General features: G+C 42.1%; 1 pseudogene; it reads right to left on the reverse strand.

The window, feature by feature from the left end:
- Positions 1 to 693: 693 nt before the first annotated feature.
- Positions 694 to 6027, reverse strand: LOC103726774 (annotated as a pseudogene).
- Positions 6028 to 12360: the final 6333 nt, after the last annotated feature.

Genomic DNA, 12360 nt, shown 5'->3' on the forward strand with positions numbered 1-12360 from the left:
CACTAAATAGCATGGTTTAAATGAACACAAGTCAGAAAATTTTTGCTTACAACTAGTTTAAGTGGATGGGGTTAACTCCAATCTGTCTCCACATTCTTTCTATGTGACGCTGTAACCATACCAAGCAGTCATTGCTTGTGTACACTTTGTCTTTTCTGTTGAACCCCAATAAACATCTCTGAACATAAATGAATTTCTCTGAAACGAGAGACATGAATTATTATAAGATACAGGCACTTTATGTTCCCAGTTTATAAGTCAAGTGAAAAATATTTAATAAAAGTAACTGAACCAGGGAAAGCTTTAGGTGTTCTACCTTTAGTTCTGGAGACTTACACCTAACTGAGAATAGCATCGGCCAAGTAAAACAAACAGGTTTAACTGGGGTTAATGGTTGTATTCATAAAAAAATAAATCCAAATTACCACAACTGGAGAAAATGGCCATTTGAATCCAACTTAAAGATATACCAATAATCTGCGTTAAAGTTTATATACCTAGACAGCTGAGTAACATCTGAAAGCTTTGCAAGAGTGTGGTGGTTAGTCAGAAAAGTAAAAGGTGCTTTTATTCTACAGTATTTACTTGATTATATACAAAAAGTAATTTGCAAAAAAGTACCAAATGATACTTTAAAGTAAATAGCTCATCATTTTGATGAATATATACATGTAGTGTCCAGTTCTTGGGGATTTAACTATCTAAAAGTGGCATTTCACTATCCAGAGGTGCAGGAGCAAGTTCACATAAATAAAACAGTCAATGGTTCCAGGCGAATAAGCTTACTCTGGGTTGGTTCTGGGTCCAGGCTGCTATGAAGCAGTCATCAACTTCTATGGGTTTATCTACAGAGGGTACAACTTCTGATGATGTTGTACTTCCCTTTTCAATAGCAGAAGCAGGGTTCCCACCAAGGAATTCAAGAAGTGGAAAGGCAGTATACTGGATAAGTTGCTTATCAAGTTTGGACTTAGATTTTCTTCCTTCTTCTGAAACTGAAACTTGTTGAACTACATTGTTCTTGGTAACTTCTGATCCCTTATTCTCAGATTTTGTATTATTGATGTAATCTGTGAGATTCATCTGCACAGAACTAGTGAAAAGATCAACCAGAAGATCTGGGTCTATGCTAAATTGTCTTCCTGACAGCATAGCCTGGAAGTCCTCTAAACTGCAATCAGTGTTGTCAAGATAATCCAACAGCTCAATCTTTCCCAAAAGGTTAATGTTATCATTCAAAATGGAATCCGTCATGGTCACAGGATCTTCTGCAGTCAGACTAGATGAGTCATTTAGCTGGACAGCACTAGACACGAGAGGGTTGCTGCCATCACTGCCTGAACTTAAGGACTCTCTGGCTGGTTCACTCTGCACACCACTCTGAATGACAGGTACATACTCATCTTCGTTGTCATCTTCAACAATTACAATATCAGAGTACTGGCTACAGCTGGAGGGATCGGATATAACATCCTCATTATTTTCTGGGATAACATTTCTTCATCTGCGTTATCATCATTAACATTATAAATAATTAATGTCATCTGAAATCCATTTTCTTGCCTTTAAACCATCAGTCCTACTGTGTGGAACTTTATGATGGTGATCATTAGTTGGTTCTTTGACTATGTGCTGAAATAGAGTCTTCTTTTGGGCTCCATTAGTTTAGAAGTAGAGGCCTTTTATGTTTTAAACTCCAAGTTGACTATTCTCAACTGTAGCAGGCCCCTGACTAGAGGGTGTCCATCTTGTTACTCTACTTGACCCAGCCTAGCTATTCTTCAGTTTCCCTGAAACTACTGCTACCCTATAGAGACTATGAGTTCCTGAAACTGACCTGTTTAAGAGAAAAACTGTAAACTTTAACTGACTTATGCAAATGTATACTTGTGTTTTAACCATGATGATTGGTTCTCTGTATTCCCGCTTTTGCAACCTTTCTGAATGTGTATAAAAGGCTCTTACAAGCCGTCTTCAGGGCTGCTGTCTGTATGCACTCCCCGAGTACAGGGACAGCCCTGGCCATTAATAAATCCTTCTTACCTCAACTTTGGCCTCGTGGCGTGGCTTGGTTTCTGGCTTACAACACTTGGAGGTTCCACCGAGATCTCTGCAACCCGGAGGTAGGAACTGCCAGGGGGAGGCCTCGGAGATGTTCCTCAGCCTGGCCTTCCACTTTCGGATTCCCTGGCAGCGAAAAAAAGCGCTTTCGTTTCTGAGCTCAATTTTGGTCTGGTCTGGTTTCTGGTTTGGTGCCTTGGTACTAGGTGGGAAGCTGGTCACAGCACCAGTTCCCCTAGTTGGTCATCAGAGGAGACATTCCCGAGGATGGTCTGGTTGTGGTCTTGATGACCTCGATATCTGGGCTTTGTTTTTGTGTCTGAGTCTTTTTGTTGTTGGGTCTGCTTCTTTACTGTTTGTCACTATGGGCCAGTTTCAGTCTTCTGTGTTCTCTACCCCCCCTTGAATGTATGTTGACTAACTTTTCTGATTTCAGGAAGAGAGCTGGGGCCTTGGGGTTTAAGCCCAAGGCCCCAGACTTTGTACCCTTTGTGAGCTGGACTGGTTGCAGATTCCTGAAGGCTCCTTTGATCTAACTTGCTTATGCCATTCGCAGGAACTCCTATGACCATCATCCGGACCAGATCCCCTGTATTGCCATCTGGATTGATCTCCTAGAAAAACCCCCTCCTTGGGTAGTTATGTGCCAGAAAAGAGACAAGTCTGCTACCAGCTCTCTTCCTCTGGAACTCAGACCAGTTCTCCCAGTTACCCGACCCCCAAGAAGATTTATCCCGATCCTGACCATGAGGAGGAGCTTTCTAGGCCACCCCATTATGTTCATCCTCCTCTGACAGCCCAGGGTAACCAGATACAGGAAGCTTCGGGGTCAGAACAGGAATTTAATGGGAATAACTAGGGAACTTAAACTCTGAAAGTAATGGTTCCATGGCTCTGTGAGGCCATGAAATCTGACTGGGCCTCACCCTGTGGTTCTGCTGAGGTCATGTAACCTAAACAGGCACACACCTTCAGGTAACTGAGCATGGGGATTATACATATGGCCCTAAGGTAAGACCTCTTGAGTCACTGAGAAGTGGCCGGCCAGGAAGGCATCTGAATGAGGGAGACTAACACTCTCCACCCCCTCCTTTGCACACATTACATACATCCCAGACACATATAAAATTTCAGATGGGCTCCTCCCAGTCCAAATGTCAGACCTAGACTGTCCTCCAGGTTAGGCTGGATAAATTTAAACTAGGCTATGCAGGAAATCATGGCATTAAGATAAAACTCTCTGAATAAAAACTTTCTGTGAAATCCAGTGACTTGAAATCAGGCCATGCTGGATTCAGAATCCCTGAATCTGGATGGAGGCTACCTGAACCCTAAAACCCAGCCTCATACTTATCAGAAGAGGAGGGAGAACTTCCCCATAGCTATGAGGAGATTATGGAGAAAGTGTTCTCCAATCCACCTTTAAAGGATGAGTGCCTTATATGCAAAGGATATCCTAATCAAATTCCTTGATTTTTGTATTTTGGGTGCACAAAAAGTTTGTATAGAATTATGTCATGTATGTTTATCAGTTTTCTCATGTGTTGAGATCTCAAGTAATTCTGTCATATGTGTCTGTGATCATTGTCTTCATATGTTTCCGTCAAAACAAACTGGCCACTTCAGTTATTATTTTCATTTATTTATTGTGCACAAAATAATTGGTTTTATTTTGCTTTATTTTGAGCATGCCTAATTAAAATATACGTGATTTATAAAAAAGGATATTTTGATAGTACATTCAAAGGCCTTATAAATTTGGGTACCCTAAATATCTTTAAATTTATTGGACAATGTCTCTAGGTCTATTAAATGTCTCACAAAACTTTTAAGTGCTAGTTGTTTATACAAACCAGTATCTGAGCTGGTTGTTTAAGGACCTTATTTGTTACATACCTTCTGGTTTGTGTTTGTTTTCATAATGTTTGTTTTAAAGTTACCTTTTTGGTTTGCTTGCTTTGGAAGTATTTTTGTTTTGACATTCTTGGTCTGGTTTGTGTTGCTTTTAGACCTTTAAAGGCCTGAAAATGGTTTGAGAAAATTGAACTCCTGTTGGTTATAGGTTTGATTTAATATGTTAACTCATCTTCACTGCTGGAGATGAATTCTGGGACTGCTCTTCCTATCTCATCCTTTTGGCCTTATCCTTTTCTCTCTGTTTCCTGCAGCACTGCTTTGTGTGCAGGCAGATGTGGCCTGTTTGGGGGAGGGGTGCTTTTCATCCCTGGAAACTCTGCTGGCTTAGCTGTGGCTCTGTACTTTTCTTGCTTGGAGCAACTCTTGCCTTTAGCTCTCACGTTTAAGTCTGCCTTTATATTAGCTATTTCTACAACTCCTATCAGTAACTGAAACCAGGTATCTTAGTTTGTCTTGAATGGAGGTCTCTGATACCTGGAAGACCTCTGCCAGGCTCCTGGAGGTGGCCACGTGGCAGCGGTGCTTTTGTGTCCCTGGCTAGAGTTAGATGCAGTAGCACATGGCTTCTTCTGGGGTACCTTGCAAGAACTGATCCCCAAGATGGCCTGAGCCAGTCTCTTGCCTCCAAAACAGCCTGAGACAAAAAAAGACAACTACGTATTCAAAAGAACTACTTATAAACATTATTATGCTTATCTTGTAAAACTTACCATGTTCTTTTATGCATACACTGAACAAGCTAATTCTAGACATCTCTGAGAATGAGGGCATAACTGTTTGCTACAGTGTGTCTTCTTAGACTCTGGCAGCAATGAGATTTTGTGCTTATTTCCTTAAGTGTTTCCCCCACATGCACACCTTTTCCTCCTAGGAAGCAAAGGACCACCCTGAGCCTGAGCCGTGCTGACACAGACCGCCAGCCCTGCAGACTTGGCGTGCTGGCTCCTCTGACCCTGTGTGCTGTGCTCTTGTGCTTTCACCTCTCACTCTAAGTTCCCACATGCTGCTGTGGGGAAGAGTTAACTGTAGACAGCTGCAATTGAATCAGACTCATGAAAACTGTTTTCTTATGCTCTACTTTATGCTTTTGGTATTGTCAATCTTAAATGGCCTTTAATAAAAAGTTGATTCTGTATTACCTTATTATGACTAAATACTTCTCACCATCTCATTCTTTACCCTCTCATTTCATGGAATTGTCTTTAATAAAAACTGTTTAAGCATTAGCTTGTTTTAATCATACTGTAACTTTTAGCTATGGTTAGCTTTAAGTATAAATGAAATATATAATTCTGTTTTCCATCACTTGTCTGAAACCCAGTTAAAAACATTTACCATATTAAAATGTAAACGATAGTTCTGAAAATGCTTTCTTCAAATGAAAGCCCTTTATGTCTAGCATCAATGTATATGGTTTTGTTCAGCACAGCCATTTTTGAGGTGAGATTCTCATATGTATATATGTAAATACTGCTGGTTTTTTAAGTTTCTTTTACATACATCTGATCAGAATTTCATCAAGGTAGGGGGCACTTGTTTCAGTATCACCAGACTCTGTTGCAGGGATTAAAGGCTTTATAATGCCTATTGCCCTACTCGCCTATTTATCCAGAGGCACCTGAGAACTGAAAACCATTAATATGGCCTTTGTTTCTCAGTCAGCCCCAGATATACAGAAAAAACTGCAAAAGTTAAAAGGGTTTGAGGGAAAGCTGATCTCTGAACTGGTGGAAATTGCCCAGAAGGTCTATCATGGTCGAGATAGCTCTGCAAAAAAAACAAGGAAAGGAGATTAGAAAAATTTTGATGGCAGCCTGGGAAAACACTCATTGGGACCAGACAGGATCCGGGCTCTATTAAATATACCCAAGCTCCTGTGCTGGCCCTGCCTAATGTGACTAAGCATTTTCAGCTCTTTGTGCATGAAACAAGGGTTATAGGCAAGGGGGTTCTCACCCAAACCCTGGGATCTTGAAAGAGACCAATGGCATATTTGTCAGAGAGACTGGACTCAGTGGCCACTGCATGGCCAAGCTGCCTCTGGGCCATAGCGGCCACAGCCCTACTAGTAAGAGAGGCCTCTAAATTAACACTTGAGCAGGATGTCCAGGTCATTGGGCTTCATGCAGTAGAGTCACTCCTCAAGTCCCCACTGGACCAATAGATCTCCAATGCTCACGTCACCCAGTACCAAGTACTGCTGCTGGATCCATCTCACATCTCACCTTCCTGAGGAGCGAGGCCCTGAATCCAGCCACCCTGCTGCCTGATGATAGTCCTGAAACTCTGCTCCACGACTGCCTGGAAATCATAAGTACCCTTTCGGGATTAAGGGAGGACTTGCGAGACCAACCTCTGCCTAATGCAGACCTTGAACTGTATTCAGACAGCAGCAGTAATGTAAAAAAAAAAGTTAGGTTTGTGGGGGCAATGGTAGTGGCTCAAGACTCTATTATCTGGGCCCAAGCACTTGGACAAGGAACATCTGCCCAAAAGACTGAGTTAATAGCCCTCACGCAAGGCCTAAAATGGGAAAAAAAAAAAAAGTTTATACAGACAGTTGGTATGCCTTTGCCACTGCCCATATGCACGGAGCTCTTTATATAGAGAAAGGATTGTTAACACCTGGGGGCAAAGAAATTAAAAACAAGGAAAAAGTCTTGACACTACTAGAGGCCCTTTGGCTGTCCAAAGCCATAGCTATCATCTACTGTAAGGGCCATCAAAAGACAGACACCCCACAAGTCAAAGGAAATGCCTCTGCTGACCATACAGCTAAGGAAACAACAAAAGGGGAAGTAGTGCCAAGCAGAATTCTGCCTCTACTGCCCCATCGCCTCTTCCCAGAGGGACCTATCTATACAAAGAAGAAATGTCAGCTAACAATGAGCTTAAAGGCTAAACAAAATGCCCAAAGGTGGTTCTGGTTGAATGATGGGAGACCCATGTTGCTAAAGGTGTTGGGAAGAGATCGGCTACAAAGGATTCATGACTCTACACACCTGGGAACCACCAAACTTGCTGAGCTGGCACAAAGAGAGTTTTTCATCCCTAACCTGAATAAAATCTCTAAGGACATTATTAAAAAGATGTAAGGCATGAACTTGAACTAATCCTGCCTTAGGGTTCCAGTTTTCAGGACAGAGACTGAGAGGACAAGCACTGGGAGAATTTGGAAACTTGACTTCATGGAAATGACAGATGGGCGATATGGCTATTGTTACCTCCTGGTTCTGGTAGACACCTTCTCAGGATGGGCAGAGGCTTTTCCTGCCCGAACAGACACAGCCCAGATAGTAGTTAAAAAGTTACTAAATGATCTGGTACCAGACCCCTATCGGTCTGGGGTCTGATCATGTCCCGGCTTTTATAGCTCAAATATCAAAAACTATTGCAAAAAGCTTACAGATTGACTGGAAACTACATTGTATTTATCATCCTCAGAGTCAGGACATATAGAAAGGATGAACAGGACCCTTAAGAAAACTGTAACTAACCTAATTTCAGAGATTGGCAAAAAGTGGGTAAATCTCCTTCCTTTTACCCTGTTAAAAAGGGAAGATACACTCCTTATATAAAAAGGATTACCCCATTTGAAATTATGTACAGGAGACCCCCTCCCTTGATTCCCAAATTAGGACTGGAACATGTGACTGAGGTTTCTAATCATAATCTTCTCAAGTCCCCACAGGTGCTGCAGCATACACTTCCTGCCATTCACAACTTTGTCAGGGAAACCTGAACTGAAGCTGCTACACCTCAGGGATCAACAGAACAAAGCCTGGGACCTGGAGACGGGGTCTGGGTGCCATGCCGACATTCTGCTCCAGAGTTTAAGGCTCCCTGGTCTAGACCTTATCCAGTTGTGCTAAGCACTCCATCTGCAGTTAAGATGGCTGGTCGCAGTCACTGGATACATTGCTCTCAAATTAAGGAAGCGCACCCAGATCACATCCCTCAATCACGGAGCCGCAAGGGCACTGACAATCCCTTGAAGCTCAAGTTGGTAAAAGACTCTTCTGGACTATCCTAGTATTGTTCTCTCTCTCCCTCTCAACCCTCTGTGTGATGGATGGTATTCATGCCCTAACCCTATATCATTGGGTCCTGAGTAGAACTTCTGCTGGCCAGAAATAGGGAACATTACTTCCTATGAGATTCCTAAAACCCCAGTGTTTAAATTTGACCTTTGTGAGCTGTTCTCCCCTGGGGGATCATGGTATAAAACAAGTGCCTTTAAAAATGTTTTAAAGGGGCAACAATTCTATGCCTGCCCAGGTGCAGGGACCACGAAATGTAGTGCCCCAGGTCAATGGCACTATGACAAATGGGACTGTGAAACCCTAGAATGTTGGGTATCACCAGACAAGGACAAATGGATCTCGCTAAAGAGGGGGGCCCTTGATAAAGACAATTCCACAGGTCAAAAAACCCCATGGTATTAACAATTAAATAAAAAAGGAAAAAAGGCTGGGAGAGAGGGAAAACTTGAGGTCTCCAGTTATACGTTGCTGGTAAAGATCCAGAAACTGAATTTACTATCCAAAAGTTTAAGGTTCCAGTTGCCCCATCTCTTCCTATTGGCCCCAATAGAGTTCTGAACCCAGAACCTGACATCAGAAGAGAGCCCGTTCCAAGTACAACTTAAGCCCCAGCCTGCTATGGCCCTGGCTACGTCATACCTAAAGTACCCAGAACTGTACAAGTCCTTATACTATACATACAGTTTCCTTAACTATACCAGCCCTAGCTTAACCCAGGATTGTTGGTTATGCTTGGACCCCCTGACCTCCGTACTATATGAGTATTGGAACACTGGCCTCCTTAGAAAAAGAGACAAACATATAAAACCTTAATATGTCTAAAATTAAAAAAAAAAAAGTCAATGGTACTTTTCCCATGGGGGTTCCAACCAACCCTAACGCTAGGAAGACTGGAGGGACAAGGGCTATGCCTTTATGCTGGGGCCTATGTGATAGGCTGGTCCTCATACCAGGCCAATTGCAACCAGACCTTTCACATAGAAACCCCATCTGAAGGAATGTCCCCCTTATTACCTAGTTCCTCCTGAGGGCACTTGGTTCACTTGTGAATCTGGTCTTATGCCTTGTATTAGTCCCTTCATCCTAGCGGAAGCATCTGATCTTTGTATCCTTGTGCATCTTCTCCCTCAAGTTTATTACTACTCAAAGGAGAATGGCAGAGAGCATTTGGGGCTCCTAGCTAGAGCACGACGACCTCAAGATGTGGGACTGGATCTGCAGGGATAGGGACAGCAACCCTCGTAGTCCAGGACTAGAACTTTAAGCTTCTGAGCAAACAAATTAATCAAGATCTGTCTGAGTTAGAAAAATCAATAGACCACCTGACAACATCTCTTAATTCTCTGGCAAAAGTAGTCCTTCAAAATAAAAGAGGGCCAGATTTACTTTTCATGCAGCAGGGAGGTCTCTGTATGGCTTTAGGAGAGCAATGATGCTTCTATGCTAATCATACTGGAATAATTAGGAAAAATTTGAGCTTAGTAAAACAGAGACTTCAAAAAAGGAAAAAGACTCGATTAGATGGTCAAAACTGGTATGAATCTTTGTTCTCTTGGTCCTCCTGGCTCACCACACTCCTAAGTGCAATAGCTGGCCTCTTAATCCTGGTTCTAATCATGCTCACCTATGGGCCCTTATTTATTAAACACTTTATTCAGGTTTGTCAATCAAAGGCTCAATTTTAGTAAAGCTGATGGTATGATGGACCCAATATGATTACCTCCAAACAGGGATGGTAAAAAATGAGGCGATATCAAAGCTTTGATTATTTCCAAACAGGAGTGGGGAATGTAGCAGGCCCCTGACTAGAGGGCATCCTTTGTTATTCTACATGACCTGGCCTAGTTATTCTTCAGTTTCCCTGAAACTATCCCTACCCTGTAGAGACCATGAGTTCCTGAAACTGACCTATTTAAGAGAAAAACAACTGTGAACTTGTTTTAACCATGCTGATTGGTTCTCTGTATTTCCACTTTAAAAAAAAATATTTAAAAAAATTTTTAGAAGAAGTATTCCTTTACAGCTTTAACATATTCAATAACAATTTCCAGAGCAAAGATACATCTCTTTCAAAAGTGGCTGTAAATTTTTAGGTTCACAGTTGAATTAATACAGTTATACAATATTGAACTCAGTATAAATCCTATAAGACATAAATGTTTCTGGCCAGGCGTGGTGGTGCACACCTTTAATCCCGGGACTTGGGAGGCAGAGACAGGCAGATCTCAGTAAGTTCAAGGCCAGCCTGGTCTACATACTGAGTCCCAGGACAGCTGGGGCTACAGGGAGTCCCTGTCTCAAAAAGACCAAAAAAAAAAAAACAAACCCAAAACAAAACAAGGAAAACTGCGAAGTTACCAATGGAGAAAGGATGGGAATTTTGGATGAGCTCTGAACTGGAGAACTCAGGAGAAAGTGAAGAAACCATTAGAGGCAGGAGGATCACTGGGGCCCAGGAATTTGAGGCAAAACTGACCAACACAGCAAAACCCTAAAAACAAATGCAACAGAAAAATTTCCAACAGAAAATAGTGGACAATGACTTCAACTATGGCAAACGATTCAAGTACACCAGAGAAGAGAAATAATAATTGAATTTAAACATCATTTAGATTTATGGTGAAGTTTTTTCTTTTGAGACAGGGTCTCACTGTGTAGCCCTGGCTGGCCTGGAACTCACTACATGTTCTGGCCTCACTCTCACAGAGGTCTATCTGCCTTTGCCTGGGATTCAAGGTGTGTGCCACCAAGGCCTGGCAACCATGTGATGAATTTTTGAAGAACAACAAAATTGAGTGAGATTAAATACAAATGAATAGTGGAAATGTTTAACTCAATTGCACAGAGAAGGAACCTACCTCAACACACAAAGATCAAAAGAAAAAGAAAAGAAAATACACCAGGCCAGAATTCATCACTGGAAAAGGCACATAGTGTGAGCCTTGGGCATGTTTAGAACACCAGGAAACCCTGCTTAAAGATTTTTCTGCCCTATAAACCAGCTAGCCTCAATATCACAGAGATTCTCCTGCTCTTGCCTCCTGAGTGCTGGGATTAAATGTGTGAACCATCATGCCTGGCTATAAACAGATTCTTGACAGTATGTGCAACTGCAGCAGGTCAGTGACTACAGGGATTTAAAATATCAATGGACAACTGCTTTCCCCTTCCACCCAAAGTGACTTACCATGCAGGCTTCATATTCAGTCTATGTAGCTGGCTTATCAAGATCATGTGGCTTCTCTGTGTCCACACAGGTGGCCCATTACTAAAATACAGTGAGGAAAATATTTGGGGCAGATAATAAGAATAGCCACTGTAAATAATCCTCTAAAACACAGTGATGATGGCATTTTTAATCAGTGGACATTACTGACAGAATGTATGTGCTTCCCCCAAATTTGCAGGTTAAGTCCTAAATCTCAATGAGATGTCCCTGGACCCAGGGGATTTAAAACAGCCATTAAGATAAAATGAAATCATGTGTCAGAGCCCTAGACCTACCAAACTGCTGACTTTAGGAGAAGTGATACCAGTACTTTCATTGTACTTTCCAGTACAGTGGAAAGACCACATGAACACATAGCTAAGTGGTGCCTATCTGAAACCCAGAAAGACCTTCCCAGAAACCAACCTGCTAGTATATTGATCTTGGACTTTCAGCATCCAAACTGTAGGGGAATATATATCTCTTGCATGGGCTGGAGAAATGCATTTAAGTGGTGGACCACTTTCCTGACACATGCAAGGCCCTACGCTCAAGTCCCACTGCCATTAAAAAATTAAGCCTAGTATGGTGCCACACACTTATAATCTCAGAACCTGAGAGGCAGAGGCAGTAGGATCAGAAGTTCAGGATCAGCCTTGGCCACATAGTGAGTTCTAAGCCAGCCTATGCTATGAGACCCTGTCTCAAAAGAAAAAAAGTTGATCAATGTTTGTTTAAATCATCTAGATTTTTTTTTTTGGTCTTTTTGAGACAGTGTCTCTCTGTAGCCCCAGCTGTCCTTGAACTCACAGAGATCAGCCTTCCTCTGCGTACCAAGTGCTGGGATTAAAGGTGTGCGCTACCATGCCTGGATAAATCAGCTAGATTTTTTGTATCACTCCACACTCCATTTTCTGATAATTACATAACATCAAAGAATAGCTTTATTACAAGAAGTTTATTTTGGCCCACATTTCTAGGGTTGCAAGGTTGAAGAGGTACAGCTCATGGCAGCTCTCTTGCTGACAGTTTCAGGCAATACAATGAGAGAGAGAGAGAGAGAGAGAGAGAGAGAGAGAGAGAGAGAGAGAGAGAGAGAGAATATATGAGAAAAAAAGTTGAGGGGGGGGG

This window comes from Nannospalax galili, unplaced genomic scaffold (genome assembly GCF_000622305.1).
Source record: "Nannospalax galili isolate Female #2095 unplaced genomic scaffold, S.galili_v1.0 scaffold388, whole genome shotgun sequence".
NCBI lineage: Eukaryota > Metazoa > Chordata > Mammalia > Rodentia > Spalacidae > Nannospalax > Nannospalax galili.